Raw genomic sequence first — 17,665 nt, forward strand, 5'->3', positions numbered from 1 at the left:
TCGTGCGTGCTTGGCGTGGCCGCGGGCCCCGTGACGCCCGAGGACTCGAGTGCTCAGCCCCGTGTAGTGGCCGCGAAGGCCTGCCTGGGAGAAACGCCCCGGGAGGCCGGCAGGAACCCGGGATCGGAAGGGATGTGGAGGGGCCCCGGGTCGGAGGAGATGGCTTTGGCTGTGTTTGGTTTTGTTTCTTCTTCCCAAGATCCCGGGTGTGAAAGGGGCCAGAGGTGAAGTCCTGGGCTGGAAAGCCTCACGATTCAGCCCCGCAGCCCCAGGCCCTGAGTGTGGAGGAGGGCGGAGCGGGTCGGCGAAGGGCGCGGCTGCCGTTTTCCTGATGGGCTGGAGGGGCAGTGGCGCTTTCCGGACGAAGAGGACCGGAAGGGTCCCCGAGACCTCCGCTGGGAGCCACGCACCCACCCAAGGATACGGCTCCAGGAGGCGACGGAGGAGGGCGGCTGCTTGCCCTGGCCCGAGCTGTGCGTCCCCCGCCTTGGCCACAGCAGTGGACATTCCCAGAAGAACAAGCGCCCGAGAGCACTGAGAAATTTTCCCCCGAGAAAACTTGACCCTCGTCCTGGCAGCAGGACACCTCGGGAAGAAAGCCACCCAGCGGCCACCTGGGCGAGACCGGCTGCCCGAGCAGGCGCGCGGGGCCTCTGGCCGCTGGCCCCGGGCTGCCAGCCCCCACCCGGACTCCCAGCCGTGCCAGGAGAGCAGCGTGGAGACGCACGCCGGGGCCCTCGGCAGGCTCTTGGGGCTCCCGGAGGCGGCGGCTAGCGTCTACGGCCATACCACCCTGAACGCGCCCGATCTCGTCTGATCTCGGAAGCTAAGCAGGGTCGGGCCTGGTTAGTACTTGGATGGGAGACCGCCTGGGAATACCGGGTGCTGTAGGCTTTTGCTCCTCCCTCCCTCGCTGCTCCTTTTGTCTTCGGGGACTTCGCCACCACCCCCCCCACCACCACCACCACCCCCAGCACCACCACCACCACCACCACCACAACGACCCACCGTGACCACGACCCCGACCCCGTCCGGGCCACCCGCCAGACCCACGCACACCGAATCCTCACAGCTACGTCCCCGAATCCTCTCCCCTCCCCACACTCTCCTGGGGCGCGCGCCCGCGACACGGGTCACCAGCGAGGTTGGTCCCAGGCCACGTTGGGGACCGCTCCCCAACTGCCCTCCAGGCGGGCGGGGAGGGACGTGCGGAAGCCATGAGAAAGTGGGTCCTGCACCCCAGCGGGCCCCACAGCGGGACGCGCCACACCTGGGCTCGCCACAAGGTGGTGCACTGGGTCCAGGGCAAGACGCCAGGGGACAGAGAAGCAGGGAGCCTCAGTCGGGTGCTGCTCCACGTCGCGCTCCGTCGCTCAACCCAAGACAGGGCAGCCAGCGCGCGACCTCTACGTGGGATCCCGCCTCCCACGGCAGAGCCTGCGGTCACAGGGACAGAGGGCGCAGGCCGCCAGAGCTCCGGATGCCAGCGGCAGCTCCCCGTCCCGCTCAAAGGGAGGGAGGGCCGCCGCTGGCGCCCAGTCGCCTGTGCCACCCTCCGGGTCTCAAAGCACTCCTCAGTCAGCTCAAGGACCGGGGCCACCTGGCCTTCGGGGTCACATGGGCTTGGGCACGACGGAAGGGACCGCTTGCCCCCGTGGAACAGACATTCTCCCCGTGGACAACCTCAGGTGCCGGGACCCTCTGCTCCGCCTTGGAAAACCCACCTTCTGCAATGTATGCCCAACGCAATCAGGCCGAGCAGATTGACCCCCTCGGCCCGGCCCCAGTGTGTGATGGGGCTCTGTGCGTGAGGGCTTGCTCTTCCCCACCTACACCAGGCACGGCATCTAACACACACACACACACACACACACACCACGCAGAGACACCCAGACCACGCACGCACGCACGGGGACGCACCCTCCTCTCCCCCACCCCACACACGAGCAGCCGAAGGACAAGAGGGTATGGCTGGGGCCTGAGCGGGAACAAGCGAAGCCTTGGTTTGCGGCCCCTCGGCCAACTGCATCAGGATTTTTGTCTGGGCTCGGAGGCCAGAGGATCTCTGCCATTTGCTAGCAGGGCCAGGGATGGCAGGAGGGTGGGTACGGGGCTCAGCCAGGGCCAGTTCTGCTGGCACGATCCTGTAGCACGTGGCCGCGTAGCACGGGGCCGGGTCTGAAGGAGGCCAAGCAGGGGCACAAGACCCAGCAGCGGCACAGGGAAGAGGCCCAGGGCACCCAGGAGCAGACGAGACCCGGGAGTCGTGCGTGCTTGGCGTGGCCGCGGGCCCCGTGACGCCCGAGGACTCGAGTGCTCAGCCCCGTGTAGTGGCCGCGAAGGCCTGCCTGGGAGAAACGCCCCGGGAGGCCGGCAGGAACCCGGGATCGGAAGGGATGTGGAGGGGCCCCGGGTCGGAGGAGATGGCTTTGGCTGTGTTTGGTTTTGTTTCTTCTTCCCAAGATCCCGGGTGTGAAAGGGGCCAGAGGTGAAGTCCTGGGCTGGAAAGCCTCACGATTCAGCCCCGCAGCCCCAGGCCCTGAGTGTGGAGGAGGGCGGAGCGGGTCGGCGAAGGGCGCGGCTGCCGTTTTCCTGATGGGCTGGAGGGGCAGTGGCGCTTTCCGGACGAAGAGGACCGGAAGGGTCCCCGAGACCTCCGCTGGGAGCCACGCACCCACCCAAGGATACGGCTCCAGGAGGCGACGGAGGAGGGCGGCTGCTTGCCCTGGCCCGAGCTGTGCGTCCCCCGCCTTGGCCACAGCAGTGGACATTCCCAGAAGAACAAGCGCCCGAGAGCACTGAGAAATTTTCCCCCGAGAAAACTTGACCCTCGTCCTGGCAGCAGGACACCTCGGGAAGAAAGCCACCCAGCGGCCACCTGGGCGAGACCGGCTGCCCGAGCAGGCGCGCGGGGCCTCTGGCCGCTGGCCCCGGGCTGCCAGCCCCCACCCGGACTCCCAGCCGTGCCAGGAGAGCAGCGTGGAGACGCACGCCGGGGCCCTCGGCAGGCTCTTGGGGCTCCCGGAGGCGGCGGCTAGCGTCTACGGCCATACCACCCTGAACGCGCCCGATCTCGTCTGATCTCGGAAGCTAAGCAGGGTCGGGCCTGGTTAGTACTTGGATGGGAGACCGCCTGGGAATACCGGGTGCTGTAGGCTTTTGCTCCTCCCTCCCTCGCTGCTCCTTTTGTCTTCGGGGACTTCGCCACCACCCCCCCCACCACCACCACCACCCCCAGCACCACCACCACCACCACCACCACCACAACGACCCACCGTGACCACGACCCCGACCCCGTCCGGGCCACCCGCCAGACCCACGCACACCGAATCCTCACAGCTACGTCCCCGAATCCTCTCCCCTCCCCACACTCTCCTGGGGCGCGCGCCCGCGACACGGGTCACCAGCGAGGTTGGTCCCAGGCCACGTTGGGGACCGCTCCCCAACTGCCCTCCAGGCGGGCGGGGAGGGACGTGCGGAAGCCATGAGAAAGTGGGTCCTGCACCCCAGCGGGCCCCACAGCGGGACGCGCCACACCTGGGCTCGCCACAAGGTGGTGCACTGGGTCCAGGGCAAGACGCCAGGGGACAGAGAAGCAGGGAGCCTCAGTCGGGTGCTGCTCCACGTCGCGCTCCGTCGCTCAACCCAAGACAGGGCAGCCAGCGCGCGACCTCTACGTGGGATCCCGCCTCCCACGGCAGAGCCTGCGGTCACAGGGACAGAGGGCGCAGGCCGCCAGAGCTCCGGATGCCAGCGGCAGCTCCCCGTCCCGCTCAAAGGGAGGGAGGGCCGCCGCTGGCGCCCAGTCGCCTGTGCCACCCTCCGGGTCTCAAAGCACTCCTCAGTCAGCTCAAGGACCGGGGCCACCTGGCCTTCGGGGTCACATGGGCTTGGGCACGACGGAAGGGACCGCTTGCCCCCGTGGAACAGACATTCTCCCCGTGGACAACCTCAGGTGCCGGGACCCTCTGCTCCGCCTTGGAAAACCCACCTTCTGCAATGTATGCCCAACGCAATCAGGCCGAGCAGATTGACCCCCTCGGCCCGGCCCCAGTGTGTGATGGGGCTCTGTGCGTGAGGGCTTGCTCTTCCCCACCTACACCAGGCACGGCATCTAACACACACACACACACACACACACACCACGCAGAGACACCCAGACCACGCACGCACGCACGGGGACGCACCCTCCTCTCCCCCACCCCACACACGAGCAGCCGAAGGACAAGAGGGTATGGCTGGGGCCTGAGCGGGAACAAGCGAAGCCTTGGTTTGCGGCCCCTCGGCCAACTGCATCAGGATTTTTGTCTGGGCTCGGAGGCCAGAGGATCTCTGCCATTTGCTAGCAGGGCCAGGGATGGCAGGAGGGTGGGTACGGGGCTCAGCCAGGGCCAGTTCTGCTGGCACGATCCTGTAGCACGTGGCCGCGTAGCACGGGGCCGGGTCTGAAGGAGGCCAAGCAGGGGCACAAGACCCAGCAGCGGCACAGGGAAGAGGCCCAGGGCACCCAGGAGCAGACGAGACCCGGGAGTCGTGCGTGCTTGGCGTGGCCGCGGGCCCCGTGACGCCCGAGGACTCGAGTGCTCAGCCCCGTGTAGTGGCCGCGAAGGCCTGCCTGGGAGAAACGCCCCGGGAGGCCGGCAGGAACCCGGGATCGGAAGGGATGTGGAGGGGCCCCGGGTCGGAGGAGATGGCTTTGGCTGTGTTTGGTTTTGTTTCTTCTTCCCAAGATCCCGGGTGTGAAAGGGGCCAGAGGTGAAGTCCTGGGCTGGAAAGCCTCACGATTCAGCCCCGCAGCCCCAGGCCCTGAGTGTGGAGGAGGGCGGAGCGGGTCGGCGAAGGGCGCGGCTGCCGTTTTCCTGATGGGCTGGAGGGGCAGTGGCGCTTTCCGGACGAAGAGGACCGGAAGGGTCCCCGAGACCTCCGCTGGGAGCCACGCACCCACCCAAGGATACGGCTCCAGGAGGCGACGGAGGAGGGCGGCTGCTTGCCCTGGCCCGAGCTGTGCGTCCCCCGCCTTGGCCACAGCAGTGGACATTCCCAGAAGAACAAGCGCCCGAGAGCACTGAGAAATTTTCCCCCGAGAAAACTTGACCCTCGTCCTGGCAGCAGGACACCTCGGGAAGAAAGCCACCCAGCGGCCACCTGGGCGAGACCGGCTGCCCGAGCAGGCGCGCGGGGCCTCTGGCCGCTGGCCCCGGGCTGCCAGCCCCCACCCGGACTCCCAGCCGTGCCAGGAGAGCAGCGTGGAGACGCACGCCGGGGCCCTCGGCAGGCTCTTGGGGCTCCCGGAGGCGGCGGCTAGCGTCTACGGCCATACCACCCTGAACGCGCCCGATCTCGTCTGATCTCGGAAGCTAAGCAGGGTCGGGCCTGGTTAGTACTTGGATGGGAGACCGCCTGGGAATACCGGGTGCTGTAGGCTTTTGCTCCTCCCTCCCTCGCTGCTCCTTTTGTCTTCGGGGACTTCGCCACCACCCCCCCCACCACCACCACCACCCCCAGCACCACCACCACCACCACCACCACAACGACCCACCGTGACCACGACCCCGACCCCGTCCGGGCCACCCGCCAGACCCACGCACACCGAATCCTCACAGCTACGTCCCCGAATCCTCTCCCCTCCCCACACTCTCCTGGGGCGCGCGCCCGCGACACGGGTCACCAGCGAGGTTGGTCCCAGGCCACGTTGGGGACCGCTCCCCAACTGCCCTCCAGGCGGGCGGGGAGGGACGTGCGGAAGCCATGAGAAAGTGGGTCCTGCACCCCAGCGGGCCCCACAGCGGGACGCGCCACACCTGGGCTCGCCACAAGGTGGTGCACTGGGTCCAGGGCAAGACGCCAGGGGACAGAGAAGCAGGGAGCCTCAGTCGGGTGCTGCTCCACGTCGCGCTCCGTCGCTCAACCCAAGACAGGGCAGCCAGCGCGCGACCTCTACGTGGGATCCCGCCTCCCACGGCAGAGCCTGCGGTCACAGGGACAGAGGGCGCAGGCCGCCAGAGCTCCGGATGCCAGCGGCAGCTCCCCGTCCCGCTCAAAGGGAGGGAGGGCCGCCGCTGGCGCCCAGTCGCCTGTGCCACCCTCCGGGTCTCAAAGCACTCCTCAGTCAGCTCAAGGACCGGGGCCACCTGGCCTTCGGGGTCACATGGGCTTGGGCACGACGGAAGGGACCGCTTGCCCCCGTGGAACAGACATTCTCCCCGTGGACAACCTCAGGTGCCGGGACCCTCTGCTCCGCCTTGGAAAACCCACCTTCTGCAATGTATGCCCAACGCAATCAGGCCGAGCAGATTGACCCCCTCGGCCCGGCCCCAGTGTGTGATGGGGCTCTGTGCGTGAGGGCTTGCTCTTCCCCACCTACACCAGGCACGGCATCTAACACACACACACACACACACACACACCACGCAGAGACACCCAGACCACGCACGCACGCACGGGGACGCACCCTCCTCTCCCCCACCCCACACACGAGCAGCCGAAGGACAAGAGGGTATGGCTGGGGCCTGAGCGGGAACAAGCGAAGCCTTGGTTTGCGGCCCCTCGGCCAACTGCATCAGGATTTTTGTCTGGGCTCGGAGGCCAGAGGATCTCTGCCATTTGCTAGCAGGGCCAGGGATGGCAGGAGGGTGGGTACGGGGCTCAGCCAGGGCCAGTTCTGCTGGCACGATCCTGTAGCACGTGGCCGCGTAGCACGGGGCCGGGTCTGAAGGAGGCCAAGCAGGGGCACAAGACCCAGCAGCGGCACAGGGAAGAGGCCCAGGGCACCCAGGAGCAGACGAGACCCGGGAGTCATGCGTGCTTGGCGTGGCCGCGGGCCCCGTGACGCCCGAGGACTCGAGTGCTCAGCCCCGTGTAGTGGCCGCGAAGGCCTGCCTGGGAGAAACGCCCCGGGAGGCCGGCAGGAACCCGGGATCGGAAGGGATGTGGAGGGGCCCCGGGTCGGAGGAGATGGCTTTGGCTGTGTTTGGTTTTGTTTCTTCTTCCCAAGATCCCGGGTGTGAAAGGGGCCAGAGGTGAAGTCCTGGGCTGGAAAGCCTCACGATTCAGCCCCGCAGCCCCAGGCCCTGAGTGTGGAGGAGGGCGGAGCGGGTCGGCGAAGGGCGCGGCTGCCGTTTTCCTGATGGGCTGGAGGGGCAGTGGCGCTTTCCGGACGAAGAGGACCGGAAGGGTCCCCGAGACCTCCGCTGGGAGCCACGCACCCACCCAAGGATACGGCTCCAGGAGGCGACGGAGGAGGGCGGCTGCTTGCCCTGGCCCGAGCTGTGCGTCCCCCGCCTTGGCCACAGCAGTGGACATTCCCAGAAGAACAAGCGCCCGAGAGCACTGAGAAATTTTCCCCCGAGAAAACTTGACCCTCGTCCTGGCAGCAGGACACCTCGGGAAGAAAGCCACCCAGCGGCCACCTGGGCGAGACCGGCTGCCCGAGCAGGCGCGCGGGGCCTCTGGCCGCTGGCCCCGGGCTGCCAGCCCCCACCCGGACTCCCAGCCGTGCCAGGAGAGCAGCGTGGAGACGCACGCCGGGGCCCTCGGCAGGCTCTTGGGGCTCCCGGAGGCGGCGGCTAGCGTCTACGGCCATACCACCCTGAACGCGCCCGATCTCGTCTGATCTCGGAAGCTAAGCAGGGTCGGGCCTGGTTAGTACTTGGATGGGAGACCGCCTGGGAATACCGGGTGCTGTAGGCTTTTGCTCCTCCCTCCCTCGCTGCTCCTTTTGTCTTCGGGGACTTCGCCACCACCCCCCCCACCACCACCACCACCCCCAGCACCACCACCACCACCACCACCACAACGACCCACCGTGACCACGACCCCGACCCCGTCCGGGCCACCCGCCAGACCCACGCACACCGAATCCTCACAGCTACGTCCCCGAATCCTCTCCCCTCCCCACACTCTCCTGGGGCGCGCGCCCGCGACACGGGTCACCAGCGAGGTTGGTCCCAGGCCACGTTGGGGACCGCTCCCCAACTGCCCTCCAGGCGGGCGGGGAGGGACGTGCGGAAGCCATGAGAAAGTGGGTCCTGCACCCCAGCGGGCCCCACAGCGGGACGCGCCACACCTGGGCTCGCCACAAGGTGGTGCACTGGGTCCAGGGCAAGACGCCAGGGGACAGAGAAGCAGGGAGCCTCAGTCGGGTGCTGCTCCACGTCGCGCTCCGTCGCTCAACCCAAGACAGGGCAGCCAGCGCGCGACCTCTACGTGGGATCCCGCCTCCCACGGCAGAGCCTGCGGTCACAGGGACAGAGGGCGCAGGCCGCCAGAGCTCCGGATGCCAGCGGCAGCTCCCCGTCCCGCTCAAAGGGAGGGAGGGCCGCCGCTGGCGCCCAGTCGCCTGTGCCACCCTCCGGGTCTCAAAGCACTCCTCAGTCAGCTCAAGGACCGGGGCCACCTGGCCTTCGGGGTCACATGGGCTTGGGCACGACGGAAGGGACCGCTTGCCCCCGTGGAACAGACATTCTCCCCGTGGACAACCTCAGGTGCCGGGACCCTCTGCTCCGCCTTGGAAAACCCACCTTCTGCAATGTATGCCCAACGCAATCAGGCCGAGCAGATTGACCCCCTCGGCCCGGCCCCAGTGTGTGATGGGGCTCTGTGCGTGAGGGCTTGCTCTTCCCCACCTACACCAGGCACGGCATCTAACACACACACACACACACACACACACCACGCAGAGACACCCAGACCACGCACGCACGCACGGGGACGCACCCTCCTCTCCCCCACCCCACACACGAGCAGCCGAAGGACAAGAGGGTATGGCTGGGGCCTGAGCGGGAACAAGCGAAGCCTTGGTTTGCGGCCCCTCGGCCAACTGCATCAGGATTTTTGTCTGGGCTCGGAGGCCAGAGGATCTCTGCCATTTGCTAGCAGGGCCAGGGATGGCAGGAGGGTGGGTACGGGGCTCAGCCAGGGCCAGTTCTGCTGGCACGATCCTGTAGCACGTGGCCGCGTAGCACGGGGCCGGGTCTGAAGGAGGCCAAGCAGGGGCACAAGACCCAGCAGCGGCACAGGGAAGAGGCCCAGGGCACCCAGGAGCAGACGAGACCCGGGAGTCGTGCGTGCTTGGCGTGGCCGCGGGCCCCGTGACGCCCGAGGACTCGAGTGCTCAGCCCCGTGTAGTGGCCGCGAAGGCCTGCCTGGGAGAAACGCCCCGGGAGGCCGGCAGGAACCCGGGATCGGAAGGGATGTGGAGGGGCCCCGGGTCGGAGGAGATGGCTTTGGCTGTGTTTGGTTTTGTTTCTTCTTCCCAAGATCCCGGGTGTGAAAGGGGCCAGAGGTGAAGTCCTGGGCTGGAAAGCCTCACGATTCAGCCCCGCAGCCCCAGGCCCTGAGTGTGGAGGAGGGCGGAGCGGGTCGGCGAAGGGCGCGGCTGCCGTTTTCCTGATGGGCTGGAGGGGCAGTGGCGCTTTCCGGACGAAGAGGACCGGAAGGGTCCCCGAGACCTCCGCTGGGAGCCACGCACCCACCCAAGGATACGGCTCCAGGAGGCGACGGAGGAGGGCGGCTGCTTGCCCTGGCCCGAGCTGTGCGTCCCCCGCCTTGGCCACAGCAGTGGACATTCCCAGAAGAACAAGCGCCCGAGAGCACTGAGAAATTTTCCCCCGAGAAAACTTGACCCTCGTCCTGGCAGCAGGACACCTCGGGAAGAAAGCCACCCAGCGGCCACCTGGGCGAGACCGGCTGCCCGAGCAGGCGCGCGGGGCCTCTGGCCGCTGGCCCCGGGCTGCCAGCCCCCACCCGGACTCCCAGCCGTGCCAGGAGAGCAGCGTGGAGACGCACGCCGGGTACCTCGGCAGGCTCTTGGGGCTCCCGGAGGCGGCGGCTAGCGTCTACGGCCATACCACCCTGAACGCGCCCGATCTCGTCTGATCTCGGAAGCTAAGCAGGGTCGGGCCTGGTTAGTACTTGGATGGGAGACCGCCTGGGAATACCGGGTGCTGTAGGCTTTTGCTCCTCCCTCCCTCGCTGCTCCTTTTGTCTTCGGGGACTTCGCCACCACCCCCCCCACCACCACCACCACCCCCAGCACCACCACCACCACCACCACCACAACGACCCACCGTGACCACGACCCCGACCCCGTCCGGGCCACCCGCCAGACCCACGCACACCGAATCCTCACAGCTACGTCCCCGAATCCTCTCCCCTCCCCACACTCTCCTGGGGCGCGCGCCCGCGACACGGGTCACCAGCGAGGTTGGTCCCAGGCCACGTTGGGGACCGCTCCCCAACTGCCCTCCAGGCGGGCGGGGAGGGACGTGCGGAAGCCATGAGAAAGTGGGTCCTGCACCCCAGCGGGCCCCACAGCGGGACGCGCCACACCTGGGCTCGCCACAAGGTGGTGCACTGGGTCCAGGGCAAGACGCCAGGGGACAGAGAAGCAGGGAGCCTCAGTCGGGTGCTGCTCCACGTCGCGCTCCGTCGCTCAACCCAAGACAGGGCAGCCAGCGCGCGACCTCTACGTGGGATCCCGCCTCCCACGGCAGAGCCTGCGGTCACAGGGACAGAGGGCGCAGGCCGCCAGAGCTCCGGATGCCAGCGGCAGCTCCCCGTCCCGCTCAAAGGGAGGGAGGGCCGCCGCTGGCGCCCAGTCGCCTGTGCCACCCTCCGGGTCTCAAAGCACTCCTCAGTCAGCTCAAGGACCGGGGCCACCTGGCCTTCGGGGTCACATGGGCTTGGGCACGACGGAAGGGACCGCTTGCCCCCGTGGAACAGACATTCTCCCCGTGGACAACCTCAGGTGCCGGGACCCTCTGCTCCGCCTTGGAAAACCCACCTTCTGCAATGTATGCCCAACGCAATCAGGCCGAGCAGATTGACCCCCTCGGCCCGGCCCCAGTGTGTGATGGGGCTCTGTGCGTGAGGGCTTGCTCTTCCCCACCTACACCAGGCACGGCATCTAACACACACACACACACACACACACACCACGCAGAGACACCCAGACCACGCACGCACGCACGGGGACGCACCCTCCTCTCCCCCACCCCACACACGAGCAGCCGAAGGACAAGAGGGTATGGCTGGGGCCTGAGCGGGAACAAGCGAAGCCTTGGTTTGCGGCCCCTCGGCCAACTGCATCAGGATTTTTGTCTGGGCTCGGAGGCCAGAGGATCTCTGCCATTTGCTAGCAGGGCCAGGGATGGCAGGAGGGTGGGTACGGGGCTCAGCCAGGGCCAGTTCTGCTGGCACGATCCTGTAGCACGTGGCAGCGTAGCACGGGGCCGGGTCTGAAGGAGGCCAAGCAGGGGCACAAGACCCAGCAGCGGCACAGGGAAGAGGCCCAGGGCACCCAGGAGCAGACGAGACCCGGGAGTCGTGCGTGCTTGGCGTGGCCGCGGGCCCCGTGACGCCCGAGGACTCGAGTGCTCAGCCCCGTGTAGTGGCCGCGAAGGCCTGCCTGGGAGAAACGCCCCGGGAGGCCGGCAGGAACCCGGGATCGGAAGGGATGTGGAGGGGCCCCGGGTCGGAGGAGATGGCTTTGGCTGTGTTTGGTTTTGTTTCTTCTTCCCAAGATCCCGGGTGTGAAAGGGGCCAGAGGTGAAGTCCTGGGCTGGAAAGCCTCACGATTCAGCCCCGCAGCCCCAGGCCCTGAGTGTGGAGGAGGGCGGAGCGGGTCGGCGAAGGGCGCGGCTGCCGTTTTCCTGATGGGCTGGAGGGGCAGTGGCGCTTTCCGGACGAAGAGGACCGGAAGGGTCCCCGAGACCTCCGCTGGGAGCCACGCACCCACCCAAGGATACGGCTCCAGGAGGCGACGGAGGAGGGCGGCTGCTTGCCCTGGCCCGAGCTGTGCGTCCCCCGCCTTGGCCACAGCAGTGGACATTCCCAGAAGAACAAGCGCCCGAGAGCACTGAGAAATTTTCCCCCGAGAAAACTTGACCCTCGTCCTGGCAGCAGGACACCTCGGGAAGAAAGCCACCCAGCGGCCACCTGGGCGAGACCGGCTGCCCGAGCAGGCGCGCGGGGCCTCTGGCCGCTGGCCCCGGGCTGCCAGCCCCCACCCGGACTCCCAGCCGTGCCAGGAGAGCAGCGTGGAGACGCACGCCGGGGCCCTCGGCAGGCTCTTGGGGCTCCCGGAGGCGGCGGCTAGCGTCTACGGCCATACCACCCTGAACGCGCCCGATCTCGTCTGATCTCGGAAGCTAAGCAGGGTCGGGCCTGGTTAGTACTTGGATGGGAGACCGCCTGGGAATACCGGGTGCTGTAGGCTTTTGCTCCTCCCTCCCTCGCTGCTCCTTTTGTCTTCGGGGACTTCGCCACCACCCCCCCCACCACCACCACCACCCCCAGCACCACCACCACCACCACCACCACAACGACCCACCGTGACCACGACCCCGACCCCGTCCGGGCCACCCGCCAGACCCACGCACACCGAATCCTCACAGCTACGTCCCCGAATCCTCTCCCCTCCCCACACTCTCCTGGGGCGCGCGCCCGCGACACGGGTCACCAGCGAGGTTGGTCCCAGGCCACGTTGGGGACCGCTCCCCAACTGCCCTCCAGGCGGGCGGGGAGGGACGTGCGGAAGCCATGAGAAAGTGGGTCCTGCACCCCAGCGGGCCCCACAGCGGGACGCGCCACACCTGGGCTCGCCACAAGGTGGTGCACTGGGTCCAGGGCAAGACGCCAGGGGACAGAGAAGCAGGGAGCCTCAGTCGGGTGCTGCTCCACGTCGCCCTCCGTCGCTCAACCCAAGACAGGGCAGCCAGCGCGCGACCTCTACGTGGGATCCCGCCTCCCACGGCAGAGCCTGCGGTCACAGGGACAGAGGGCGCAGGCCGCCAGAGCTCCGGATGCCAGCGGCAGCTCCCCGTCCCGCTCAAAGGGAGGGAGGGCCGCCGCTGGCGCCCAGTCGCCTGTGCCACCCTCCGGGTCTCAAAGCACTCCTCAGTCAGCTCAAGGACCGGGGCCACCTGGCCTTCGGGGTCACATGGGCTTGGGCACGACGGAAGGGACCGCTTGCCCCCGTGGAACAGACATTCTCCCCGTGGACAACCTCAGGTGCCGGGACCCTCTGCTCCGCCTTGGAAAACCCACCTTCTGCAATGTATGCCCAACGCAATCAGGCCGAGCAGATTGACCCCCTCGGCCCGGCCCCAGTGTGTGATGGGGCTCTGTGCGTGAGGGCTTGCTCTTCCCCACCTACACCAGGCACGGCATCTAACACACACACACACACACACACACACACCACGCAGAGACACCCAGACCACGCACGCACGCACGGGGACGCACCCTCCTCTCCCCCACCCCACACACGAGCAGCCGAAGGACAAGAGGGTATGGCTGGGGCCTGAGCGGGAACAAGCGAAGCCTTGGTTTGCGGCCCCTCGGCCAACTGCATCAGGATTTTTGTCTGGGCTCGGAGGCCAGAGGATCTCTGCCATTTGCTAGCAGGGCCAGGGATGGCAGGAGGGTGGGTACGGGGCTCAGCCAGGGCCAGTTCTGCTGGCACGATCCTGTAGCACGTGGCCGCGTAGCACGGGGCCGGGTCTGAAGGAGGCCAAGCAGGGGCACAAGACCCAGCAGCGGCACAGGGAAGAGGCCCAGGGCACCCAGGAGCAGACGAGACCCGGGAGTCGTGCGTGCTTGGCGTGGCCGCGGGCCCCGTGACGCCCGAGGACTCGAGTGCTCAGCCCCGTGTAGTGGCCGCGAAGGCCTGCCTGGGAGAAACGCCCCGGGAGGCCGGCAGGAACCCGGGATCGGAAGGGATGTGGAGGGGCCCCGGGTCGGAGGAGATGGCTTTGGCTGTGTTTGGTTTTGTTTCTTCTTCCCAAGATCCCGGGTGTGAAAGGGGCCAGAGGTGAAGTCCTGGGCTGGAAAGCCTCACGATTCAGCCCCGCAGCCCCAGGCCCTGAGTGTGGAGGAGGGCGGAGCGGGTCGGCGAAGGGCGCGGCTGCCGTTTTCCTGATGGGCTGGAGGGGCAGTGGCGCTTTCCGGACGAAGAGGACCGGAAGGGTCCCCGAGACCTCCGCTGGGAGCCACGCACCCACCCAAGGATACGGCTCCAGGAGGCGACGGAGGAGGGCGGCTGCTTGCCCTGGCCCGAGCTGTGCGTCCCCCGCCTTGGCCACAGCAGTGGACATTCCCAGAAGAACAAGCGCCCGAGAGCACTGAGAAATTTTCCCCCGAGAAAACTTGACCCTCGTCCTGGCAGCAGGACACCTCGGGAAGAAAGCCACCCAGCGGCCACCTGGGCGAGACCGGCTGCCCGAGCAGGCGCGCGGGGCCTCTGGCCGCTGGCCCCGGGCTGCCAGCCCCCACCCGGACTCCCAGCCGTGCCAGGAGAGCAGCGTGGAGACGCACGCCGGGGCCCTCGGCAGGCTCTTGGGGCTCCCGGAGGCGGCGGCTAGCGTCTACGGCCATACCACCCTGAACGCGCCCGATCTCGTCTGATCTCGGAAGCTAAGCAGGGTCGGGCCTGGTTAGTACTTGGATGGGAGACCGCCTGGGAATACCGGGTGCTGTAGGCTTTTGCTCCTCCCTCCCTCGCTGCTCCTTTTGTCTTCGGGGACTTCGCCACCACCCCCCCCACCACCACCACCACCCCCAGCACCACCACCACCACCACCACCACAACGACCCACCGTGACCACGACCCCGACCCCGTCCGGGCCACCCGCCAGACCCACGCACACCGAATCCTCACAGCTACGTCCCCGAATCCTCTCCCCTCCCCACACTCTCCTGGGGCGCGCGCCCGCGACACGGGTCACCAGCGAGGTTGGTCCCAGGCCACGTTGGGGACCGCTCCCCAACTGCCCTCCAGGCGGGCGGGGAGGGACGTGCGGAAGCCATGAGAAAGTGGGTCCTGCACCCCAGCGGGCCCCACAGCGGGACGCGCCACACCTGGGCTCGCCACAAGGTGGTGCACTGGGTCCAGGGCAAGACGCCAGGGGACAGAGAAGCAGGGAGCCTCAGTCGGGTGCTGCTCCACGTCGCGCTCCGTCGCTCAACCCAAGACAGGGCAGCCAGCGCGCGACCTCTACGTGGGATCCCGCCTCCCACGGCAGAGCCTGCGGTCACAGGGACAGAGGGCGCAGGCCGCCAGAGCTCCGGATGCCAGCGGCAGCTCCCCGTCCCGCTCAAAGGGAGGGAGGGCCGCCGCTGGCGCCCAGTCGCCTGTGCCACCCTCCGGGTCTCAAAGCACTCCTCAGTCAGCTCAAGGACCGGGGCCACCTGGCCTTCGGGGTCACATGGGCTTGGGCACGACGGAAGGGACCGCTTGCCCCCGTGGAACAGACATTCTCCCCGTGGACAACCTCAGGTGCCGGGACCCTCTGCTCCGCCTTGGAAAACCCACCTTCTGCAATGTATGCCCAACGCAATCAGGCCGAGCAGATTGACCCCCTCGGCCCGGCCCCAGTGTGTGATGGGGCTCTGTGCGTGAGGGCTTGCTCTTCCCCACCTACACCAGGCACGGCATCTAACACACACACACACACACACACACACCACGCAGAGACACCCAGACCACGCACGCACGCACGGGGACGCACCCTCCTCTCCCCCACCCCACACACGAGCAGCCGAAGGACAAGAGGGTATGGCTGGGGCCTGAGCGGGAACAAGCGAAGCCTTGGTTTGCGGCCCCTCGGCCAACTGCATCAGGATTTTTGTCTGGGCTCGGAGGCCAGAGGATCTCTGCCATTTGCTAGCAGGGCCAGGGATGGCAGGAGGGTGGGTACGGGGCTCAGCCAGGGCCAGTTCTGCTGGCACGATCCTGTAGCACGTGGCCGCGTAGCACGGGGCCGGGTCTGAAGGAGGCCAAGCAGGGGCACAAGACCCAGCAGCGGCACAGGGAAGAGGCCCAGGGCACCCAGGAGCAGACGAGACCCGGGAGTCGTGCGTGCTTGGCGTGGCCGCGGGCCCCGTGACGCCCGAGGACTCGAGTGCTCAGCCCCGTGTAGTGGCCGCGAAGGCCTGCCTGGGAGAAACGCCCCGGGAGGCCGGCAGGAACCCGGGATCGGAAGGGATGTGGAGGGGCCCCGGGTCGGAGGAGATGGCTTTGGCTGTGTTTGGTTTTGTTTCTTCTTCCCAAGATCCCGGGTGTGAAAGGGGCCAGAGGTGAAGTCCTGGGCTGGAAAGCCTCACGATTCAGCCCCGCAGCCCCAGGCCCTGAGTGTGGAGGAGGGCGGAGCGGGTCGGCGAAGGGCGCGGCTGCCGTTTTCCTGATGGGCTGGAGGGGCAGTGGCGCTTTCCGGACGAAGAGGACCGGAAGGGTCCCCGAGACCTCCGCTGGGAGCCACGCACCCACCCAAGGATACGGCTCCAGGAGGCGACGGAGGAGGGCGGCTGCTTGCCCTGGCCCGAGCTGTGCGTCCCCCGCCTTGGCCACAGCAGTGGACATTCCCAGAAGAACAAGCGCCCGAGAGCACTGAGAAATTTTCCCCCGAGAAAACTTGACCCTCGTCCTGGCAGCAGGACACCTCGGGAAGAAAGCCACCCAGCGGCCACCTGGGCGAGACCGGCTGCCCGAGCAGGCGCGCGGGGCCTCTGGCCGCTGGCCCCGGGCTGCCAGCCCCCACCCGGACTCCCAGCCGTGCCAGGAGAGCAGCGTGGAGACGCACGCCGGGGCCCTCGGCAGGCTCTTGGGGCTCCCGGAGGCGGCGGCTAGCGTCTACGGCCATACCACCCTGAACGCGCCCGATCTCGTCTGATCTCGGAAGCTAAGCAGGGTCGGGCCTGGTTAGTACTTGGATGGGAGACCGCCTGGGAATACCGGGTGCTGTAGGCTTTTGCTCCTCCCTCCCTCGCTGCTCCTTTTGTCTTCGGGGACTTCGCCACCACCCCCCCCACCACCACCACCACCCCCAGCACCACCACCACCACCACCACCACAACGACCCACCGTGACCACGACCCCGACCCCGTCCGGGCCACCCGCCAGACCCACGCACACCGAATCCTCACAGCTACGTCCCCGAATCCTCTCCCCTCCCCACACTCTCCTGGGGCGCGCGCCCGCGACACGGGTCACCAGCGAGGTTGGTCCCAGGCCACGTTGGGGACCGCTCCCCAACTGCCCTCCAGGCGGGCGGGGAGGGACGTGCGGAAGCCATGAGAAAGTGGGTCCTGCACCCCAGCGGGCCCCACAGCGGGACGCGCCACACCTGGGCTCGCCACAAGGTGGTGCACTGGGTCCAGGGCAAGACGCCAGGGGACAGAGAAGCAGGGAGCCTCAGTCGGGTGCTGCTCCACGTCGCGCTCCGTCGCTCAACCCAAGACAGGGCAGCCAGCGCGCGACCTCTACGTGGGATCCCGCCTCCCACGGCAGAGCCTGCGGTCACAGGGACAGAGGGCGCAGGCCGCCAGAGCTCCGGATGCCAGCGGCAGCTCCCCGTCCCGCTCAAAGGGAGGGAGGGCCGCCGCTGGCGCCCAGTCGCCTGTGCCACCCTCCGGGTCTCAAAGCACTCCTCAGTCAGCTCAAGGACCGGGGCCACCTGGCCTTCGGGGTCACATGGGCTTGGGCACGACGGAAGGGACCGCTTGCCCCCGTGGAACAGACATTCTCCCCGTGGACAACCTCAGGTGCCGGGACCCTCTGCTCCGCCTTGGAAAACCCACCTTCTGCAATGTATGCCCAACGCAATCAGGCCGAGCAGATTGACCCCCTCGGCCCGGCCCCAGTGTGTGATGGGGCTCTGTGCGTGAG

General features: G+C 67.9%; 8 non-coding genes across 8 annotated transcripts; all 8 read left to right on the plus strand.

Moving 5' to 3' along the window:
- The first annotated feature begins 775 nt into the window (after positions 1 to 775).
- LOC141420493 (5S ribosomal RNA) lies at positions 776 to 894 on the plus strand. Its single transcript, XR_012445031.1, has one exon. It is a non-coding gene; the product is annotated as a 5S ribosomal RNA (ribosomal RNA).
- Positions 895 to 3,039: 2,145 nt separating this feature from the next.
- Positions 3,040 to 3,158, plus strand: LOC141420504 (5S ribosomal RNA). The gene has a single exon (XR_012445042.1). It is a non-coding gene; the product is annotated as a 5S ribosomal RNA (ribosomal RNA).
- Positions 3,159 to 5,306: 2,148 nt separating this feature from the next.
- LOC141420505 (5S ribosomal RNA) lies at positions 5,307 to 5,425 on the plus strand. Its single transcript, XR_012445043.1, has one exon. It is a non-coding gene; the product is annotated as a 5S ribosomal RNA (ribosomal RNA).
- Positions 5,426 to 7,570: 2,145 nt separating this feature from the next.
- On the plus strand, positions 7,571 to 7,689 carry LOC141420506 (5S ribosomal RNA). The gene has a single exon (XR_012445044.1). It is a non-coding gene; the product is annotated as a 5S ribosomal RNA (ribosomal RNA).
- Positions 7,690 to 9,834: 2,145 nt separating this feature from the next.
- Positions 9,835 to 9,953, plus strand: LOC141420483 (5S ribosomal RNA). The gene has a single exon (XR_012445021.1). It is a non-coding gene; the product is annotated as a 5S ribosomal RNA (ribosomal RNA).
- Positions 9,954 to 12,098: 2,145 nt separating this feature from the next.
- Positions 12,099 to 12,217, plus strand: LOC141420484 (5S ribosomal RNA). Its single transcript, XR_012445022.1, has one exon. It is a non-coding gene; the product is annotated as a 5S ribosomal RNA (ribosomal RNA).
- A 2,147-nt stretch (positions 12,218 to 14,364) lies between these two features.
- On the plus strand, positions 14,365 to 14,483 carry LOC141420485 (5S ribosomal RNA). Its single transcript, XR_012445023.1, has one exon. It is a non-coding gene; the product is annotated as a 5S ribosomal RNA (ribosomal RNA).
- A 2,145-nt stretch (positions 14,484 to 16,628) lies between these two features.
- LOC141420486 (5S ribosomal RNA) lies at positions 16,629 to 16,747 on the plus strand. Its single transcript, XR_012445024.1, has one exon. It is a non-coding gene; the product is annotated as a 5S ribosomal RNA (ribosomal RNA).
- The last annotated feature ends 918 nt before the right edge of the window (positions 16,748 to 17,665 follow it).

This window comes from Castor canadensis, unplaced genomic scaffold (assembly GCF_047511655.1).
Source record: "Castor canadensis unplaced genomic scaffold, mCasCan1.hap1v2 HAP1_SCAFFOLD_269, whole genome shotgun sequence".
Lineage (NCBI taxonomy): Eukaryota > Metazoa > Chordata > Mammalia > Rodentia > Castoridae > Castor > Castor canadensis.